Source organism: Andrena cerasifolii, chromosome 10, assembly GCF_050908995.1.
Source record: "Andrena cerasifolii isolate SP2316 chromosome 10, iyAndCera1_principal, whole genome shotgun sequence".
Lineage (NCBI taxonomy): Eukaryota > Metazoa > Arthropoda > Insecta > Hymenoptera > Andrenidae > Andrena > Andrena cerasifolii.
In genome coordinates, this window is record NC_135127.1 from 6218987 (window position 1) to 6240207 (window position 21221).

Sequence of the window (21221 nt, forward strand, 5' to 3'; positions counted from 1 at the left end):
AATCCTAAGGTCGATTGCGGAGCCTCCCTGCAACAAAAAGAGATAGATTTGTGGGATTAAATCAATTTGTGACGGTGATAACGTGCAGTTTATTAATAAACTAGCTTCACTACCTACTCGGCTTCGTCCGTATTTAGATTCTGATTTTATATAAAAAAAAATTTCCGTAAAAATAGTCACAATCATCTGGATTAGCTAGGCATAGTGAGCTGGGACATATTTCGTGAATCCAGAGTTTACCGGTCGAAAGTTTTTAGGCGACAGACAAGCGCACAAACATGAATATATAATACCAAGTAGGTAGATGTTCTAAGAAATAATAACTTGCGCTCGAATTTTGGTACATAATAATATACAGCGCACACTGTTTAGAAGCGGTCTAAATAGTCCAGTGAAATTAGACGGAAATCTGCCCAATCTACGGAATAATTCCAGCAAGCTAAATGTTGGTATGGGTCTTTATTTGGTCGTTTTAAACAGTATGTAAAAAGTCCCCATCGATCCGACCGCCGCTAAAAATTTTACAGAGGGTTGAAAAAACAACTGTTTTTCGCGAATAACTCGTTATCCAGCAGTGTTGCGACAAAAGTAGTTATTATAGAATTTGTAGCTTAGGAAATTCTCTATAAAAAAGGTGCTATGAGTTTTTTTCGTAGGAGTAATGGCCCATACCAAAATTTAGCTTGCTGGAATTTATTTCGAAGACAGATCCTAATTTCACTGGACTATAAAGTCGAAGCAACGAACTCGCCTTTGTCGCGCATTGGTCACCCATAAAGCTCTAAAGTCTAAGCAACTGAACGGCGCTCGCTGTGAGAAAACTCCCCCGCTCTCCTGTTAAAAGGAAGAGAATTAGTGGGTGGGTGGGTGGGTGCAGCACGCGCGGTATCGATTCGGTTTTCTTGTAGCCGGATGACAAGCTAGGGTAACCGGGCACGCTTAATCGCCGCCGCATAGGGGTAGGTTCGCAGGGCAGGTTATGGTGAATCGGAATGCAGGATTAGTCACGAGCAAGCTTGCCTCTGGGTAACGACAGCTGCTACCACCATGCACCGTCGCCGTCATCAACGGCGACTATCGACGCTATTAACCGACGGATACACCACCGGCACCGATGGTTAGTGTCATCTACATTCTACACGGAGATTCGCCCAGGTAACGCCGACGGTCCGCTTCAATACGAGGGCTTCCTCTTTCTCGCGAGCTGCGCGACGCGACGTTGCGGGGTTTCCGACCCTTCCCAATGGATCTTCCAGAACCGAGTGAATGGCGTTCGATGTTATCGAACACGTGCCTCCTCCATCCATCCACCCTCGAATTTTTCCCCCGGATTTATCGCGCGTAAAGGGGATTACACACGTGGAAACGTAAATCTAAGCGCGCGGGCCTATCTTTCCTATGAATAACGATCCCCAGGATTTCTCCAGATTTCCTTGGCAGCAGCGTGAAAATCGTATTTTCCCCGAACGTGGAATCAATTCATCGCCGAGAAGTCTCGGTTCGAGGGTGAACGACTAACGAGTGGAAGCCGGCTCTGGAAGTAGGTACCTGCACCAATTTCGTTTAAAAAATAGCTCGACCTGTGCGTGAGCGGGTTCCACAGATGCGCCGCGAGTGCAACCTCTTTGCCATTCTTCCCTGGTGTCGGGTCTTCTGTTTCCTCTGGCTGGCGAAACTCTCCTTCGGTTTCGAGGCTGTAATTTACCGCCGTTTCGCCGTTGTGTAATGGAAGGCGAAGAGAGGGCCGTAACACCCTCGACGGGCGCACCGCGATCGCCGTTGCGACGAGAAGGGCGCGAAACAGGGGGAGCTACCAAATTAGCACCGGCGAGTTATAGTTGCTAAAGAGCGAGACAGGCCGGCGCGCGCGGTGAACGCTCCGAGTCCGAGGGGTTGAGCCGCCGACGACCCTCCGCGAGCTGAAAGCAACATCGCCGCCGAGTTCGAAGACGAGGAGCGTCCAAGACTTTTCTAGGAAGCATCGGCCGCTTACGCGTTGCATAGGTAGGTACGTACGTAGTCTCCGGATGGCCGAGCGTACCGAAGGGAAAAGGAACGGCCTGGCGCGAGTCCGAAAGGCAGGATGGAAGGGACAACGGAAGAGGGCACCAGGTGGATGATCCTCCGAAGACGGTTCGAGGAGGCCGAAGAAAGGGCAGCCCCAGGCAGAGCGCTAAGAGTGGGACCGGTCCGAACCGGACCGGCTGCTAGAAGCCCGAACAGGGCCCCGGGAGGGAAGCGGAGCGAAGAGTCGGAAGGTGGGCAGGTTGGCCCAAAAAGTCGAGCAAAAGTCGAAGAAGTTGAGGTCGGACCAAGGACCGACGGCGGTTTTCTTGCCCCTCCCTAAACCACTCGTTGCCTCTTCCATCCGTCCTTTTTCTACAGCGGGTTGGCCCTTTCGTTCTAGCCTTTCTCGGGCACCGCGTCTCTTTCCCTCCGTCGCTGATTCTCTCCGCGTCTCTCCGTTGCTCCCGGTCAGGTGGCGTCTCGATCTGGCCGAATGCGCTCACGCGAGGTGCGACGAGGAGGGCAGCCGCTCTGAGCCAGCTCTGGCCCCGCTAGCACCGAGGGGACAGGGGCGGAAAGACGGCACTGACCTAAAGCAACATGGTCGGTAAAGCCAGATCCCAAAGCGACAAGGAGAGAAAGAATGCGTCGGGTTGAAAAGAGAGCACCGCGCCGCGAGGAGAAAATTAATGGCGACGAGCGGCGATTTTTTCGTCCGATCGTTCGATCGAGATTTCGACGGGGGACGCTCTTTCGATCTCGGCCAGCTCCGCCGTCTAATGCTCTCCGGGGACGCTTCTGTATTCCTTCAAGGACGGTGTCCTCCCCTTTTCCTCCTAATTAGACCTACTTTTCTCTCCCTCGTGCGCATCCTTGGCACGCATGGGGACCGCTACGACGAAGGAACGAAGGGACGTGTCAAGGTGACGGGGGTGAAGTTTCTTTCGAAGGAGAGGCCGACCGACCGAGCGACCAGTGGTCCCCGCTGGGAACGGAAGAGTCGACGAGGAGGACGCATTGTTCCGGTGTGGCAAATGGCGCCACCTGCGAGGACTCGGCACGCAAAGGGCCACAGAAGCGGCGCATCGCCGAGTCGCGCCACGCCGGCCGCGGCCGGTGCAAATAGAATTTCAAGAGTTGCACATTAAACGCTTTATGTCGGTGCCGCGCGCAACCTTTTACGACCTCGCGGACCGTCTCTATGGTAATACGACGAGGAGGACCTTTTCAAAGCCGCTGCGAAAGTAACGCGATCCCCTCCCCCCGCCCCCTGCGAAACTTCAGCCACCGGATAAATAAAGAATGTTTACGGATTTTTTTTACGCCGGGAGGAACGGTTGTGCTTAATAAAACTCGCAGCAATCACCGTGACTCGCGACCAGGCAAATGTCTTAGTGCCTGTTCCTGGCCTGCTCATTGATTTACGGCACGATAAAGCGAAGCGAGAACGGCCACGCGACAATCGGCTTCCTCGCCCCCGAAATCTCCGCGAGAGGATTTGGAATGGCGCCGAACGTTCCCATGACCCAGTTAGCCGTGGTACGCGGGCGGGGTGAAATGGATTCTCGCGGCTGGGTGAACTATTGTACAAACGACGCTGAAACGGTCGTCTAAAAGTGCGAGTAATTACCGCGCGAGTATGCACGCGGTGCGTCAGGTGGTTGCGGTTGATGCTATCGCGAAACGCGATTAACCCCGTTACCAGGCAGACCACGTGAAATTTCGATTTCACGCCGCGTCCACGAATTTCGGCCTCCGGGCGCCGGCTGCCGTTTCCTGGACTCCGATCAACGAATCTCGCGCGAGGGTCGTTGCGCCTCGACACTTGCGACGATTATCCCCGGTCGCCAGCCGCTCGGCGGGGTCCAGTTTTGCGCGGAATCGCGAGGAAACAAAGCAAGAAGAGGCGCGCGTGATAGGAAACCCAATATCCAGCGCGCACACCGCGGCTCACAGTGGGACGGATCGACACTTAAGTAGGCATTCGCTTCATTTTTTACGTATTTCATCATTTCGTGATTACTAGCTTTAGATTACAGAATTTAGATACTGATTTTATAATATTTTTTTCTTTTTTGTGAAAGTAGACACATTCATCTGGATTTGCCAGGCATACTGAGCTGGGGTACATGTCGTGATCACAGACTATACCGCTGGAAAGGTTTTAGGCGATAGACAAACACAAATATATTAACTTTCTGCTTCATTACAGATTATCTTATACTTCAGACAATCTAAGATTACTGGTAATATATTGTACAATAAATACAAAAATCATTTAAATAAAAAAATTAAAAATTATTTAAGGAACTTAAATAAAATACAGAAATTGATTATGTATCCGAATCATCTAGCAAAGATAATGTTTCTGGCCACATTTGTTTTCTCCGCTCTGTTCTTATTAGAAAAATACGAAAATGGTAACAAAAAATCTTAATTTGGCAATAGAATATAAGTACTTATATTTTTCATTACAAGAAAAAGACTAACTAAAACTCTTCCAATGTAAAAGGCTGATCATTTTCTAGAAATGGAAATCAAAAATTTTTTAAGAATTTTTTTTAGAATATTTAACAGAGGATGTCCAGCAAGCCCGAAATAAAGATTTCAAAAGCTACTGCGAATTATCCGCAAAAAGAGCAGCGGAAAAATGACAAATCAAGGTGTTCCAAATAATTTATTAATAAGCCCCGATCCATATAAATATATGGAAATCAACATCAAGAGTGAAATTGTTAAAAAGAGCGACGAGGAAAAAAATAACTACTGTACTTATTATATAATATATTGCCTGCAATCTTAGATTATAATGATTAAATGACGAAATATGAAAAAAATGAAGCGAATGCCTACTTAAGCGTCGATCCGTTCCACCGTGCGGCGCGGCGCGTCCAGCCGATCTACATTCAGCCCGTAAAGTACGGCGCGTCCTCGGACGCTGCCCAGAACGAGAAGCGACGAGAGCCCGAGACCGAAAGAAGAACGACCGAACAGAGGAAGGAGAGGAGAAGCTGCACCGAGAGAGAATCGGCTCGGTGCGGCGGTGGCTCGGCAGCTCGGCACGGCGCGTACATACATACGAACGGCGAACTACTTTTTGCCGATCTTCTCGGTTCTCCTCTGCGTACGTCCTGGCTGCTCGGGCCATCCTCCTCCTTCCTCTCGGCCCTCTCGCCCTTCTCACCCTCCCAGCGACTCCTCTTCTTCTTCCTCGAGTCGTTGCACTCCTCTCGGGCCAGCGCGGCGGAGCCTCTGAGCACCCGATCCTGCCCGTCGCGCCGCGCGGCTTTGGTCGCCACTCTTCTATTTCTCTAGATTTCAAAGCGCTCAAACAGGTTTCAAAATCCCGCCCGCGGAAAAATCTCGCTCATCCCCGCCCCTGCGAGTCCCTTCGCCTACCCCACCCTTCCTCTTTGGTCATCCTCCTCGTCCGTAGTCCCCGATGCATCCGAGCGACCTCGCTGGAGGCCGTAAATCGTCGATTCGCGGCGTGGCATCGGTCAACTTTTCGTCGCTGACAACCAAGGCCCTGAGACCCACGATCCTGCTCGTGCCTCTCCCGTGCGCGCCTCGCGACCACCGACGCCTCCGTCCAGCTCTCCTTTTCAAGCCTCGCGATATCAAACGCGCGAAATGTATAGTAGCGAGCGACGCGCGCCTACGATCACGGCGGGGACGTCAAAAATCCAGGCAAGGGGCTGAGCAGGTGGAAGAGGCGGAGGAGGAGGAGGCCAAGAGAGGAAACAACGCCAATTTAAGCCACGTGCATCGCTCTGGCTTCGTATTTAGGTGGATAATCGGCTTACCGAGGCGGTCTACCGGGCAGCCCACTTTCAGCGCTCCGTCTCCACGAGTCGTTTGCGCTGTGGCCAGCACTTTCAGCGCGAAAATCATCCCCTTGATTTTGCGAGCTGCGCGAACGTCAGTCACCTCGGACACTCGAAAGCTCTGAAACAAAATCAATCCCTTTGGATTAGTAAGAAAATTAAAACTAAAAGCTTTCGGCTCGTTTCAACCCTTGCAGGGTAGACCGGGGCGAATCGGATCACTTTGTGTTGAAAAAAATAATAGTCGGACATTAAAAAAATAATTTTTTAATATGTATTCGTGACTAGTACACCTATGGATTGAATATTAATATATAAAAATGGAAATTGAACGTAAAAATCTTTCATCTATAAACAAAAAACGAAAAAGTGGGAAATATCCGATTCGCCCTGAAACTTGGGGCGAATCGGATAACCCAGAAATGTCTGAAGCAACTGAAATTTTCATATCAAAATCTTTAGAATCAACTTAAACAAGTCTAATCTAATGACAGCGAAGTCAAGTGACACTACTTGGAACACAGATCGCAAGGATATTGCCGTTTTCTGCCGCCTCTATTAGGACAATTCTCGTGGTACCACTTTTGTCAGACAATCTGCTAAAAGTGGACGAATTAATTTTGCCCCAAAGTAAATACAATGCCATCTTCTTAAGACTTTTAATTTTTTCCCCCTCATTTCTTTAGATTTAATTTTTATCACAGCTTCATTTTTTTTTGGACACCATGACCCCTGATTGCTCTTTTTTATGTAAACAAATCTTTATGTAAACAATTATCATATTTATAGTCATAAAAATACACAAATGGAAAACAAGAGTGATCCGATTCGCCCGAAATGACGTGATCCGATTAGCCCCAAATGTAGGGATTTCAAAGGTTGTAGATTACATAAACATATTATGACGTAATATGTCTAAAATACATAAAATACTAAACTTGGACACCGTGCGAACTAATAACAATAAACACATTTGAACTTTCAAGCTTACTTTTCATTTTGAATACGAAGTTGCGGATTACGTAGGTTAGATTCGGACCAAAATTCGGACTTAAACCGATCGACTCGCTATTGCGGTAGAGAGGTGCGGGGGAGAGGGATGAATACGGACTAAATTCTTATTTTGATCCGCTTCGCCCCGGTCTATCCTACGTTTGCTTGAAATTCTACGGTAATTCTATCGCGAGCTTACGTCACGCCTCGCGATTGATTTGGAAAAGTGGCCGCGTCATAGACGAGGCTTAACCGTGGCGTAATTCGATTTCGAGGCGGGCATTAAATTTAGCTGGTTTCGAAATTCGATTGCAGTTGGATCGCGACAAGCCGCGCGGACGGAAAAGAAGTTGCCGAGGGCGGGCACATTCGGGGATGTAACACGGGCGCGACAATTAATTTCCTCGATAATGTGGGTTCACGGTGGCCGAGCGCAATCGATGCGTTTCCCTCGCCTCTATTTACTCGCCGTCTATTTGTTAGCGATACTACCACCGTTATTAATAAACAATTAAGCGGCTTATTCGACGCATGTACCTAACAGCAAACAGGTTACGTACGCGCGGTATGATCGGGCTCGCTCGACTATTGTACGATCGCGTTAGAATTTGCAGCTTCGAATGCTCGCGGCCGGTGGAGAAACCGAGCGGGGGAGAACAAACGTGGAATTGGAAATAGCGTTTTCGTTGCCCCCTAACTGTATCTCTAATGGAGGCGTGTCATTTGAAATTCGATGGAAGATAGAAAATTTGCGTCGCCCCTTGGAATGCTGATGGAGGAGAATGTTTGAGAGTACGCGAGGGGCTCTCGTGGAGCTTCGAAATGCTTGGAGGTCCGTTGAATACGTGGGCGAGGTATACAGTTTCAAGAGAACCGTGTCCTCCGACGTTCCGTGGGACGCCCGCGGTATTGGAGAGGAGCGCTCTCCGGTATCGAGAACGATTCACGGATGCAAATGTCGCCGCGTATTTTTATGCACCACGCCGGCCAGCCCGCGTGCACAGCTAAGCTTTTGAGCCCGGCGTTGACTTGCAGATCGCGGGCTGGAATTTGAAATGTTAAAGCGGGGCCGTCTTGCGCGATACTTTGGGACGAAGATTGGCCCTCTCGTTAGAGGACGCCGACGCCGGCGACGAGACGAGACGCGTCTGCATCGCAGCGCCGTGGGGTGGGGAAGGTTTAGCCGGGCGGGGATGGTCGCAGAAAGTTCAGGGCGATACGGTTAATTTCGCGAGGCCAGTCGAGTGTCGTCGATGGAATCGAGGACGCTTTCTATCTTGCCAGAAGACGAGAAGGGGATGAGAAGGGAAGTGTGGACGGAAAGGGAATGGGAACGGGGGTTTGACGCAGCAACGCGACACCAACGCGAAATTATTTCGCGTCCGCGTGGTGATCGGCGAACGGGCGATCGCTCCAATTAGCGCGAGGATATTTGCGCTAAAATTACGGCAGGCCGACGCCGGCCGGGGCGAAACCTACGCCCAACTGATGGGTAATCGATACAAAAGTCCACAAGGGTTGGGCCGCCTTAGTGGCCCCGCTCTCTCTCTCTCTTTCTCCCTGTCTTACTCCGACAGAGGGAGAGGGGGGGAGAGAGGGAGACAGAGAGACAGAGAGAGAGAGAGAGAGAGAGGGTAGAGAGAAACGCGTCGACCGCGCTCCGGTGCGAGTGCACCGCTGCTAAAGAACCGATTTGCAAGCGTCACGGGCAAAAAAAAGCCACGAAAAGGGAAGAATCGTCGGTTCTCCCGCTGTTTTTCCACTCGGCCGGCTATCGTAGAAAATTTAACCCTTTATCGCGTCACGCACCGTTTACGGCGTATCGGCCGGCATCGGATTCTTCGCCTCTCCTCAAAGAGCCGCACGCCTCGAGGGCGATTCTAAATATCGACGCGCTGATTTTTTTTTTCACGCGAGAGGTGTTTTTCGATCAAAGGGTTGCGACGCGCGGCCACTCTGCGGGATACTAAAAAAAGAGAGAGAGAGAGAGAGAGAGAGGAAGAAGGAGCGAAAAGCTAGAGAGAGGGCCATTCTCGCTCAGGAGGAGCCCTCCGCTCTAAATCCGTGGAGCTCGGCGGCCAGCGTGACGCATCACCGCGCTCATTAATAATATTTTTACGCATATTACTACGTGCTTCCGGCCAACAGTCCTCTACTCCTCTCTGCCGGTCTGCAATTGGGCGCACGAGCGACAATACGTTCTCGGTGACGTGCGTGCGTGGACTCGTGCTATCCGGTCGTATACCGGGTGCTCCGAACGAAATTTCCACTTCTGATTAGGCGCAGACCATTAACGAAAAAAAAGAACAGCGTCAACGTCGTCCGGCTCTGCGGGTGCGCGCGCGTAGACGGAGGCTGACCTACAAAGCCTCGGAGACGACTGGAGTTGCCGGCGTAAAATGATAAGGACAGATACAAAAGGTCAGCTCCGTGCACGGGACCACCGCGCACCTTTCAACCGAAGCTAGGAGGCTTCTCCTTTTGAAAAAAAAAAAAAAAAAAAACTGGCCAAGATGGCCGGGAATCGTTTGGTACACTCTACGCGAAACAATCAGCCGTTTCGAGGCTCCGGTTCGTAATGAGCAGCCATTTAAGAGTTCAGATTTAATAAGTGGCGGAGCGAGGGGGAAGCGGAACGGAACGGAACGGAGCCGGAAGGAGGGAGAGAGTCGTCGATCCCAGGGAATGGAAGAGCGGCGAAATAAAGGCGTCCTTTTAATGGGCAATACTAATCAATGAAATACGAAGCCACGGGGAGTTGGAGATATGCGTGCAGAGAGAACCGGAGAAAGAAGAGGAGAGAGAGAGAGAGAGAGAGAGAGAGAGAAAAAGGAGAGACAGAGAGAGGGGGGCAGAGAGAGCGAGAGAAAGACGGTTGAACGTGGTCGCGCAAACAAAGGGGGTATGCGGCCGCGTTCTCCTTCTCACCCCTCTCTTGCTCTCTCTCTCTCTCTTTCTGTTCCTCTCTGGACGGAACCCTCCTTTATGCCCCGCGTTCCCTCTTTCCCTCTTTCCCTCTTTTTCCCTTTCCGCGTGGTACACGTACGGTACGCGTTGCACGCGTGTAGCCGCGTCGTCTTCGTCGGTCGGCGGCCGAGCGACGAAGAGGGCAGGATATTTTTCAGGATGGGATATTTAACGCGTTGGCCAGGTCAGTAACCCCCGGGGAGCCGGGGCCCCGCGATTGGCCGGCCTGCTCGGCGTTCTGCCACGAATTCCCGGCCCCTCATTGGCCGAGCTGGGCCCTGGACCTACACCAACACCCTGCGTGCCACGCACGTCCTACGTATTATACTCTGCGCTCCGTACCTACGTTTCTCCTACGTTCCTACGTTCACCCGCGCCTATCCACGCACGCACGCACGCACGCACGCACGCACGCACGCACGCACGCACGCACGCACGTTCTCTCTACCCGCCGCGCGTCTACGCGCGTCCGGCTTCCACGTATTCGAACCGCGACCTGGGTGCTCTCAAGAAGCCTTGACACTCTTAGGAACTTTGACACGCCGCGGCCCGATAAGGCCCCAGGTAGCCGCACTCGGGACCAGGGGCATCGAAAGTCCTCAAGGAACCCAGCTGCTGATTCGACGCCCCCGCGCTCGAATCGAGCTGAAACCCGGAGGGATGGTCGTTTCATGACTTTCGAATGTTTCGTGTGCTCGTATCTGGAATTACATCGCGCCGCGCCGGGGATATCGTGCCGTTATGGATCCGTGCGTAATTCACCTGCCGCTGTATTACCGAAATTACAACGGATGATATTACGATGCATTTCAATCGCGAAATCCCCCGGCACTTTTGCAACTGAAATCCCGCCGATATTAAATTCGCATCGGGCCTGCGGCCGTCTGTGTTTGCGCTGCGTCGTGCCCGCATTAAATTGCAAGGAAACCCAATTGTAGGTCCGGCCGAATCGCGCGGGCTCTCCCGCCCTAGGCTCCCCCCAGCGAGAACGGGCAGAGTAGCTCTTCGCGTCTTTGGAGAAAAAGCTGGAACCACTCGACAACTTTTGACGAGCATTACTCGATATCGATTCAAATGAAACGAGAGAGAGTTACCTGCTGTCCACGACTGTACTGTTTCCAGCGATGCTTTCATGAATAATTGAGCGCGTCGCGCGAACGCCACGCGATGTAGGGGACAAAAGTAACGCGTTTTACATTCGGCCTAGCCTGCAATTATCTTTTATAGATATAAAAATGAAAATTCTGCCCTAAGATACTATGTTTCTGGGTCTATCGTTTGAGCCCAGATTCAGCCTGAAGTGATAAGCAGTTAAAAAGTTATGGCAGTTTTCCGCGGTGACTGTCATTGTTACTTTTGTCCTGCAGGGGTAGGACGAAAGTAACACTAATTATTTTCAGCAGAATTAAGTAAAAACGCTTCATCCAACGCAAAAAGGATTTTTTACTATAAAAAACGATAGAAAGAAAGATTTAAATAAACATATTTTAAGTACCTAACGATAAAGACAAATAAATTTTAAATAACGAAAGGTGGAAAGCATAACCAGCTTCGAACATTTCTTTGGCATTGTGCATTTAGTTGAATGATAGGTATTAAATTTCACCTAATCCGAATTAAAATTATGACATAAGTAGTGAAGGTCACCCATGCTGCAGTCTTCCTGGGTCTAACCCTTAAAATCTAGACATTTGGGATGATTCTCTCTCGAACAGCTTTCACTGAAAGGGTCCAATCAAACCAGACATAGACAATCACTATCATCTGAAGCATTCCTGTCCTGTATGCTATTTTGCTCGCCCAAGTAACGTGTTACTTTCGTCCCTGTAGCGACATGTTTTTCAGAATAGAACTGTTATAACATTCAAACTATACAAGACTTGTTACAATCAAATAAAGGAACTTATGAAGACATTATCTAAGAACACTCTAGCAAATAATTGATGTAATATCAATAGTTTAACTATGAATATCAAAAAAAAAAAAAAAAAAATAGGAGAAACTTACATGAATGATCTAAATAACAAATTTAGCTTGCCCAGGGTATACGATTCGTGTTACTGCTCAGCGTCACTTAGTACAATAAAAGAGACACTATACACATGTAACTGCGTAAAGCAAACATTTTGGAAATGATTGTGGTAGGGAAGACTTCTCCCCCTTTCGCGTGTTACTTTCACGACGCCGTTACGTTTGTCCCCGCTCCCCCCTAAATGTACCTCCGTCGTTGCACCCAGTTAATAGATATTTATTCCACCTTCCAAACCGCCTTTTTCTCCGATCGATGCACGATAGATTCGTTGGACATCCTCCTCCATCGAGTAATCACCGGAGACAAATTAATTAGGAAGACTTTTTCGGAGGGGTTGCTCGCACATCCACGCGGAGGATGCTGGTTCCCGTGGCGACTCGGTGGAGGTTTATCGTGATCGCGGTGACAGCGCATCGGTGGGACGATAAGGTCGAGGAGCGGACGGTCGTTTAACGAAACCCGTATCGCCGGTTACGGGGTTAAGGCAGGCAAAGCTATGGTTAAGGGCCGTTCACGTCGGCGTAACGGGCAGGGAGGAAGAGAGAAGGAGGCAGCGCGCGTTGCGTCTGCATGCAGGCTGGCAAGTCAAGGCATAAGGACAGCCCGAGAGGGAAAGAGATGACCGCGTTTGGATGTAGGCTACCAGAGTCACGACCTTCTTCCTCTTCCTCGCACGATCGCTGCCTCTTCTGCTGCTCCACCTCCTCTCCACCTCGTCCACCTCCTCCGCCGCCTCCTGCTCCTTCGCCTCCCCTTTGCCACGGTGCTCCTTCAGCCACTCGCTCCTCTTCCTTTCCTTGTTTTTCCAGTCGGGCCCTTTCCTCCGGTTTCCTCGCCGCTTCTCCGGAAGTCGGCGTCGCGTCGGACGCGCGCGGACGTGACCGTTTACGGAATATGACTGGGCCGCGCGCAATTGATTATTTCTGACCGGTGGGATCGTTTCGCGGACAGATATCTCGGCTCGTACGCGCCGCGGACGCGGCTAATTATCGCGTACGCCGAGCGGCGCGTTGGTACTTCGCGAGCTAATACGCCGTTTGACAAGTGGAAGCGTCGCGAAGATTTACGGCCGCTCGCGAGACCGCTCAACGCTCCAGCTCCCGCCCAAATTAATCGTTTCGATCATTTCCAGCCGGCGAAGATGGAGCGCGCTCCCTCCTAACGTCTTCGACTCCGCTCGTTTAATCGGTTAATCGTTTAATCGTACGCCGTGCTTAATCATCGCCACGATCGTCAGCCTCCAGTCTCCCTGGGATCCCGACGGCGCGCGGAATTACGCTGACGGAGTCCTAATCGCGGCGAATGAGACGCGTTTCAAGCGCGTACCCATTGGCTCCGCTGAGAATCGAGGACTCGGGGTCACGAACAGATGTAACGGCGAAAGAATCGCCGGCAAACTCCTATGATTAAATCCCTTACAGTTACAAGGCAGCTCAATGAGATTTCATTCACGCCAAACTGGTGCACCGTCGCACAGTGGGACAAAACGACCCGACGGCGATCAAAAATCTATAACTTTGGTTCTGCTCTAGATATTTTAATGAAATTTGGCTCAATTTAACCGTAAATTTACGGGTTTTAAGTTGTATTAATATAAGTGATATTAACCCTCGGAGGCTCATACTAGGCCTGTATATTTAGACCCATGTTTTCGAAAAGGGGGGCTGTATATTGTGGTAAACCCCGTTTTTTAATATTTGCTATTGTTTTCATGTGATCGGTGCTCAAGTTTTGGCAAAATCGCAAAAGTTAAGAGCTTATCAAAAAGTTTAATGTTACCGTTACCATAACAGTCGAAAAATTTTGTCGAAGTGCACAGAATCAAGACCTGATGAATATGATGCTGTTGATATAAAGTTAATTTTTTTATTCGTTATTCGAAATTTTATTTAAATAAAAATTTTGCCCATTTCTGTTTGCAAGGAATCATTTGACAAAAATTGGGTGCAGCGTACCGAATGTAAATGTTGAGCACAGGAGAATATTAATTAAGTATTATTCCTGCGATGTTTGTACAAATAAAATTTGAAAAGAATCTTGTATTGTACGAATTAAATCCCTTTTTATTAACATTGTTAATCATTTAGATCTAAAAATCTATTAATTTAATAGTTGGTCGGTACTGGACGACAATTTTTCGTTTCCTAGAAATTTCAACTTTTTTACGTTTGCGAATTATCAATTATTATTATTAAATTTCAGAAAAATAATTTCCCTCCTCTTATTAAGTTCCATCTATACTACAAACACGTTTTTGAATTTCTGATTTGTATCGACTCTACCCCAAGATATAACAAAAAAACTTAGAGCGGTCTGTACTGCGCGACTCTCCCCTAATTAAGTTATATCCGGAAGAAATGATTAACTTGTTAGATGTGTGACGCAAACATCTTGTATAGCCGGAGTCATGAGACAGCACAGAAAACTCTAATGGGCAGGTAAGGTAGATTCTACTTCAATTACCATTTTCCTGGAAAGTAGCACAAAGTAGCACCTAATTCTTTTTGTTTCTAAGAGAGAAGGGTTCATTCTTTCACGTGATATCAATTACACCCATTGCAAATGGTCGCAATTTTTTAAAATTGTATAAAAAGTTTGTTAACATTTTACCCGAATGTATGGCCTTAATAGAATATATGGCTATGTAATTAACTTAAATTGCACCTCTGAAAAAAAAATTTGAGCACCGATCACACGAAAACAATAGCAAATATTAAAAAACCAGGTTTACCAGAATATAATACAGTAACTAGTAAGGATGTTAATAAAATGTGAACTGTAAATGGCCAGTAGCCCCACTTTTCCAAAACATGGGTCTAAATATACGGGCCTAGCACGGGCTTCCGAGGGTTAATACCACTTATATTAATACACCTTAAAACCCGTAAATTTGCGGTTAAATTGAGCCGAATTTCATTAAAATATCTAGACCAGAACCAAAGTTATAGATTTTTGATCGCCGTCGGGTCGTTTTGTCCCACTGTGCGACGCGTGTCCGCGATCCAATATCCGCGAGAGTTAGCGCTCCCTTCGCGAGTTACTGGAAACACGAAGGCCCGTTTCGCGCGGCGGCAGTCACCGCGAAATAAACTTTCTCGCGCGTATCGACGGGATCTTAATTTCCATGACTCGCGCCTCTATCCCACACCTAACTCGGTTGTAACCTGATTTCCCCTACCTTCCCCGTGAACGCGATCCCACTCCCTCTCGAGAGGCTCTGGGCTCCAGCTTCATGGAGCAAGTCCAAGTGCAGCGATCGCTGTAGCTACGTACCGCGTACCGCTGTCTAACGTGTACCGGGAAAACGGATCCGTTCTCGGTCAAACACGCCGCACCGCCTCGCCCTTTACTCTCGTTTCGATTTCAAACAGCGACATCACTTTTTCCGCCAGTTGCAAAATGGGACAACGACGATCCACGTGGCAAACGAGAGCGTCTTTCCTGGCGAAAAGCTCCCGCTCCTCTCTCTCTACCCCTCTCTCTCTCTCTCTCTCTCTCTCTCTGGTCGCTCGCGCTTTTCAACTCGGCAACGTGCTCGCCACCGCTATCTATAGTACCTGTTCACGCTCTTGGTCCAGCTGCGCCTCTCTGGCCGCTCTCGTCCTCGTCCTCGCCCTCTCCTCTCAAGTGGCACTCCGGCCGAAATTCAGTTTATTCGAGTACCGCCGCTTTAAGCCCGTCAACTGTAATTACGCGCGAGTCCGCCTCAAAGGCTTTTCCCGCCTACTTCCGCCGCGTCCGCGAAGAGAGAATGGACCGGCCGCAATTAGGGGATCGAAGTTGACCTATCGATAAGGCTAATTCACGGGCCGGGGCGGAATTTTAACGATCCCCTTGGACAAGGGGCGCACAAAGGAGGCTCCTTCGTTAGCGGAACGCGACTGGATTCGAGGAGGAAAGTGTGCGCCGCGATTGTCCGTTTCGGAGGCGAAATTTCGTCGAGCGGATTGGGGAGAGAATTGCGGGAAGCTGCGCGATAAGGCTGGATGTCCGCGATTCGATGGAGGAGCTCGATGACACGGCGGCGTCTGCGGTGACCTAAAATCGTAGTCTCTATCTCGTCTAGGCTAGTCTGGTGGAGTCTGGCGGGGGAGCGCGGGTTCGGTTCTCTTACGGTGTATAGCCACGTACGGCCTGAATTCTTTCTCGTTGACGGGAGCGCGAGTGTGCACATTCTCCCGTCTCGAGAGGTCCTACAGCCGAGTCGGCGATGGCTAGAGAAGAAGGTAGGTTGGTGGCTTGTTATCGCACCTTCCCTTACCCGGAGGGAGGATTAAGCAGCAAGGGAGACGGAGACGGAGTCGGAGCCGGTGCTTGCAGACGGGTCGAGATGAAGCCCATTACAATACACTGGCATATACCTAGCTGGCCCACCTCTCTCTCTCTCTCTCTCTCACCCTCCTTTCCCTCTCTGTGGCCTGCCTCTGTGTGCCTCGCTTCCGAGGCTCGACATCGATAATGAGACAATAGCTCGTTTGACCGTGCGCGTATGCTAATAACGTGCCTCTTGCCCGGCTCCAAGGAGCTTGTCCTGGCCGCATACCGCCATCCTCTCTGGGATCCCCACGGAAACTGTGTCCTAGTGAAACGTTAAGGCCGGTCATGGCCGTTCCATTTCCCCTGTTGCGGCATTTCCAGCAACCTAGTCCTACAAATTCATTAACAACGCCAACGGAATGCAACATACATAGAGTGGTGTTGCACGATTTTTTCGACCGCGACCGCGATTAACATTGTTCCGAGCAGTGGCGTTAAGCGGAATCGCTTAAAACTCCCCGATAACCGGGGAGAATCCTAATCACGGGTAATCAGCATACTCGGCGCTAGTTAGTTAACGATCGCGCGACCCGTAAAATCAAACGAGCCGGAACGGAGCGACATCGATTTGTCCGGGGTGAACGGGAGCAAGTTCCGACGTTCCAGTGGTCCGCGAAACGACTCGAGCCGCCGCGCCGCGTCTCGTTTAGCACCGATTTAAACTTTCGTTCGAGTTCCCTTGTTAATCAATCGCCGGGGCCGCGATCAAGTCGGTCTCGCGGCTAATTCATCGGAGACGAAGACGAAGGAAAGGGGAACGCTCCGTTTCTGCCGGGGACCCGACTCGCGTCGACCTCGCGGGCTGTTTTCTGGGCTGGTGGATGCCATCGAGGAGGGCCTCTCCTCGCGCGACCGCGACGACGGAAAATCGTTGTTGACGGACTCGAGTGCGCCGAGGGAATGTCGAGGACGACGGTGCGTTGCGCGTGCACGCCGCACGAAAAGGAGAGCGAGATGCCGGCTCGCCGCTTGTTCTACGCGGGGCCGTGAACGTTTCAACGAGCTGGCGCCACTACGGATCGCGAAAGCTCGGATAGTTTCCGTTCCACGCGCAGATTTCCGTGCTCGAGATACCTCCGGTTCGTCCTCGCCAACCTCCGCTCGTAGAAATCTCCGGAAAATCGGTATATCAATTAATTCGCGTGTTTAGACCGAACGCCACGCCGCGGCATAAAATATCCGCTCGCTTATTAACACTTCCAGTACATAAATATCCCGTTTATCTGACGCGGCTATCTCGCAGGGGGGTTACGTCTGTTCGTCCGCGCGTTTCAACGTTCCGTTTCTAAACCCATACGTCTGTCTCGTATTTTTTTAATTAGCCGCTCGGGAAGATCGAGGGGAACGCGATCCCCTGTTCCCCTGTTTCCCCTCCTTTAGGCCGATCTGTCGGCAGGGGCGATAACGACGACGATTAACTCGAAAGCGGAGCGCTTTTCGAATTTAAATGTCTTGTCGAACAGCTCGATACGAGCAGCGAGCTGGGAGCCGCGAGGGGTTAAGATCAATTTCCCCTCGTCTCGAACGGACCGGTGCTACCTGAATCTTCGGAAGCCCTCTTTCCGCGTCGTTTCCAGCGATTCCCATGGCTGCCTGATCCGAAAACAATCGAGAGCGGAACGGGGACGAAGGAAATCTCGGCAAGGGTGCCACCAAACAGGGACAAGAGCAACGAAACGGCTGGCAGCCAGAGAGAGAGAGGGAGAAGCGAACGCACACGTACGGAGAGGGTTGAGGCTGAGGCTGCTGAGGCTGAGGCTGGTCTGGTTTTATGACTCGAAACCCGAAGCCTGTTTCAATCCTCCCTCTTCGTCCCTCCACAGCGCGGAACCGTGCCCACAAGCACGCCTTCCGACTACAATAACTTGACGCGATTTTTGCGATCAGATGCCGTACGTGTACGCGAGGCTAAACAAACGAAACCACCACGACGGCGCCACGAATTCCTCCGATCCATTTCCGGCAGGGACTTTTCTGGCAATCGCGGATACCACGGGGCTCGGCCGTGGAAAAAAATTCCGAGGATGGAGGCTGAATTTATCGGCGATCGCGCTCTAAAAGGAGGATCCCTTTTTGACGTAACGATGAAAAAGAAGCAATAACGGTCTTAGATGGTACGGAGGCGCACGGGGCACACAGGCGACGAGCGCGCCCGCGCGCCTACCTACCACCGCGCCACCGTCTATTATTAGCTGTTTTATTTATTAGACCGGAAGGAAATGGGTTTAATTTCATGTAAACTAATAAAAATACTTGGCGCGCGAGCGCGAGAAAAAGTTACGGCAAGACCGATATTCACGCAAGCAAAGGCCTCGCGTTACGGAGAGGCGGACCGGTTGCGGTCTAATCCTGAAACGCTGCGTTGTACCTTTTATAAAACGGAAGTAAATCACCGTTCCTACGAGAAAAAGCTGGGCGATTCGATAAAAACCACCTCGGACGGCCTTTCCATTTTGCCAGCGATATCCGCCCCGTTTCCCGCGCCTCGGCTAAAGCCGCAGCGCGAAGATGCGCCGATCTGATCGCGATATCGCCAGCCTGACATCGTGCGTGCGTAACGAAACTCGTTGTCATTCGTACGCGACGGGACTGCCGCGATACAGCGAACCGGCGAGCCGCGCGACGAGTCGGTCCCCCGAGCTGCGTTTACGAGCTATAACCGGGCACCGAGTAACTTCTTATCGCCGCAAGATTATGCAACGCATCTACGTCACGCGTGCACGCTTATTCGCCGATAATCGCGCGCGTACCGGCTCGCTCCACGTTCGGCCGCGCAGACCGAGCGGCTCGCAGCTTTCCCGCGCTTTTCACACTTAGTAATGGACCACTGTTATTATAAGCTTACGCTGTGAAATAAACACTCACGGATTTCTTTACGACAAAAGACTGCTATAGTCATGGAAACGATGAATATTAGCTGGCCGCATCATTAACACGCCCCTGAACGGTCGTTGCGTCTGAGACCCCTCTTTAAGCCAAAGATACCGGAATATCACCACTATACTGCTGACCCCATAAACCATGCCATGGAGGAGGTCAATCAGTGCCTCGCGGATATAGATTTGTTCTCTCTATCTGAAAATTCAGTTAGGAATCAATTGTTTGACCTACTCTTAGTATAATCTTTCAATCTCGCTGTAGCGTTTTATTGTTTTGTAGTATGCGGACGGTTTAATTTTATTTGTATTTACCTGTATATTATGTACCCTAAAGGGTTTTTTCCCGTTTATAATAATGATAACAATAATAATAATAATAATAAAAATTAAGAAGTGGCAGTGCCATACAGAGTAAGGCTGTTCGAGTACCCGTAAAAACCGAGTAGCTCGAAAGAATCAAGAAGCTTCGAATATTTTAGGTTACGTTTATCTACAGGAATGTAAATAACGGTTCTTAATAAGTAATGTGATTAATTAAAATGTAAGCTGTAAATGGAAATATTCTATAATTTTTGAAAATAAGTACTAAATTCAAATCTTTCTTTTTTTTTCTTTTTTTGTGTATTTATGAACGTATTCATACATAGTGGAGACCGGGGTAGGTTGTAACGCGGGGTAAATTGTAACATAAGTAAAATCTTTTGAACGACAAATCTGGTGACTCACAGCTGCTTGACGATATTAGCACCGTCGGTTTTAGTGACACACGCGAACGTTATGTATTCATTTTGTGGTTATAGCCCACAATTTTAGTATTTAGAGCACGCGAGTAAATGTTGTCTTAACACTTGTATTTCAATTAACCGTCATTAGAAACCGTTTGAATTTTTGCTTTGTCACAAACACATTTTAGTTATTTGATGTTTAGTTTCTCGTTTGCTGAGGTAAAACGCAAAAATTCAAGCTCGGGGTAAATTGTAACATGTTACTACTTACTTCGCTCTAAATGGTGATAAAGCAAGCTATTTGCTGACACACCGGAAAAAAATGCTCTGAACGAACAACAGAACAATCGAGAATGCAAAAAGTAGAAAAAGAATGTAAAGGCAAAAGTAAAGAAAACGAAGAAGATTTTGATAGAATCAGATGAATAAGCAATGATTGTTTAACTCATGTATATCAAATGTTTAATAATGATCTGTGTTTTCATTTATATTTTATAGAAATGTTTATTTGTGTTCATATTTGTATTTAAATAAGTAAAATAGATGTGTTACCATTTACCCCGGACTGGGACACATTGTAGCAAAGGTTCAGATTTGTTTAAGATGAAGCTAGATGTCTAAGCGTCGAAGATTTTGTCACGTACTTTCACTAATCAGTTCACCACATATGTAAGTAGCAAATCACGCAAATTATTTCCTGATTAAGGAAAACACTTTTGAGAAAAAACTGTGAAAACTTTTTTTGTTACAATCTGCCCTGGTCACCCCTATCTCTTTATGTTATCTTTCTTTTCTTCTTCCTTTTTTCTTCGTAACCTAAAATATTCGAAAAATTCGTACTGCCCGAAACGTTCAAGCTTCAAGCTTCAAGCTACTCGACACAGTCGGTCTGCTCGAAAATTTCGATCTGCTCCAAGTATATTCGACCCGCTCGAAAAAATTGGAGCTACTCGGTTTTATCGAGCTTATCGGTTCTTTCGAGCTACTCGGTTTTTACGGGTACTCGGCTCGGTTCGGAAAACCGAGTCTCGGCTCGGTCTGAATTTCAAGCTACTCGAATACTCGAGTACTCGCATAGCCTTAATACAGAGCCAAATCACGCGTTTTCGTTTTAAGAGATAAATTTCCCCGCTTTCTCCTACACCTCTGAACGAGTTGCAGTCAAAGCTATGTACCTATGTCGATTTTGAAAAGGTTTCTAAGAGTGGTGACCGTTTATACAGGGCTCGGTTCCCTGGAGTGACTCGAGGGCTGCAGATTGCAGCTCTGCTCGATCTTGCGAGTCCGAGCTCGCGACTCGTAAACCCCGGTCGCGTTCGCCTGCTCGCTCGTCCCGTTGTCGTCGAGACGTGCACGCACCCACGCCCGACGGCATACGGAATCGATCCTGAGAATCGAACTTCCGCCGGTGAGTTCTCTTCCGGCACGATGCCTATTCGAGGGTAGTCGGCCGCGTCGACGAGACACACTGGCT

General features: G+C 49.3%; 1 long non-coding RNA gene across 1 annotated transcript in view; it reads right to left on the reverse strand.

The window, feature by feature from the left end:
* Nucleotides 1-5815: 5815 nt before the first annotated feature.
* The window catches only part of LOC143374037 (uncharacterized), a 135755-nt gene continuing 120349 nt past the window's right edge, over nt 5816-21221 (reverse strand). Inside the window, exon 3 of the long non-coding RNA XR_013086598.1 lies at nt 5816-5955. This is a non-coding gene — a long non-coding RNA (uncharacterized LOC143374037). The remainder of the gene's footprint in view (nt 5956-21221) is intronic.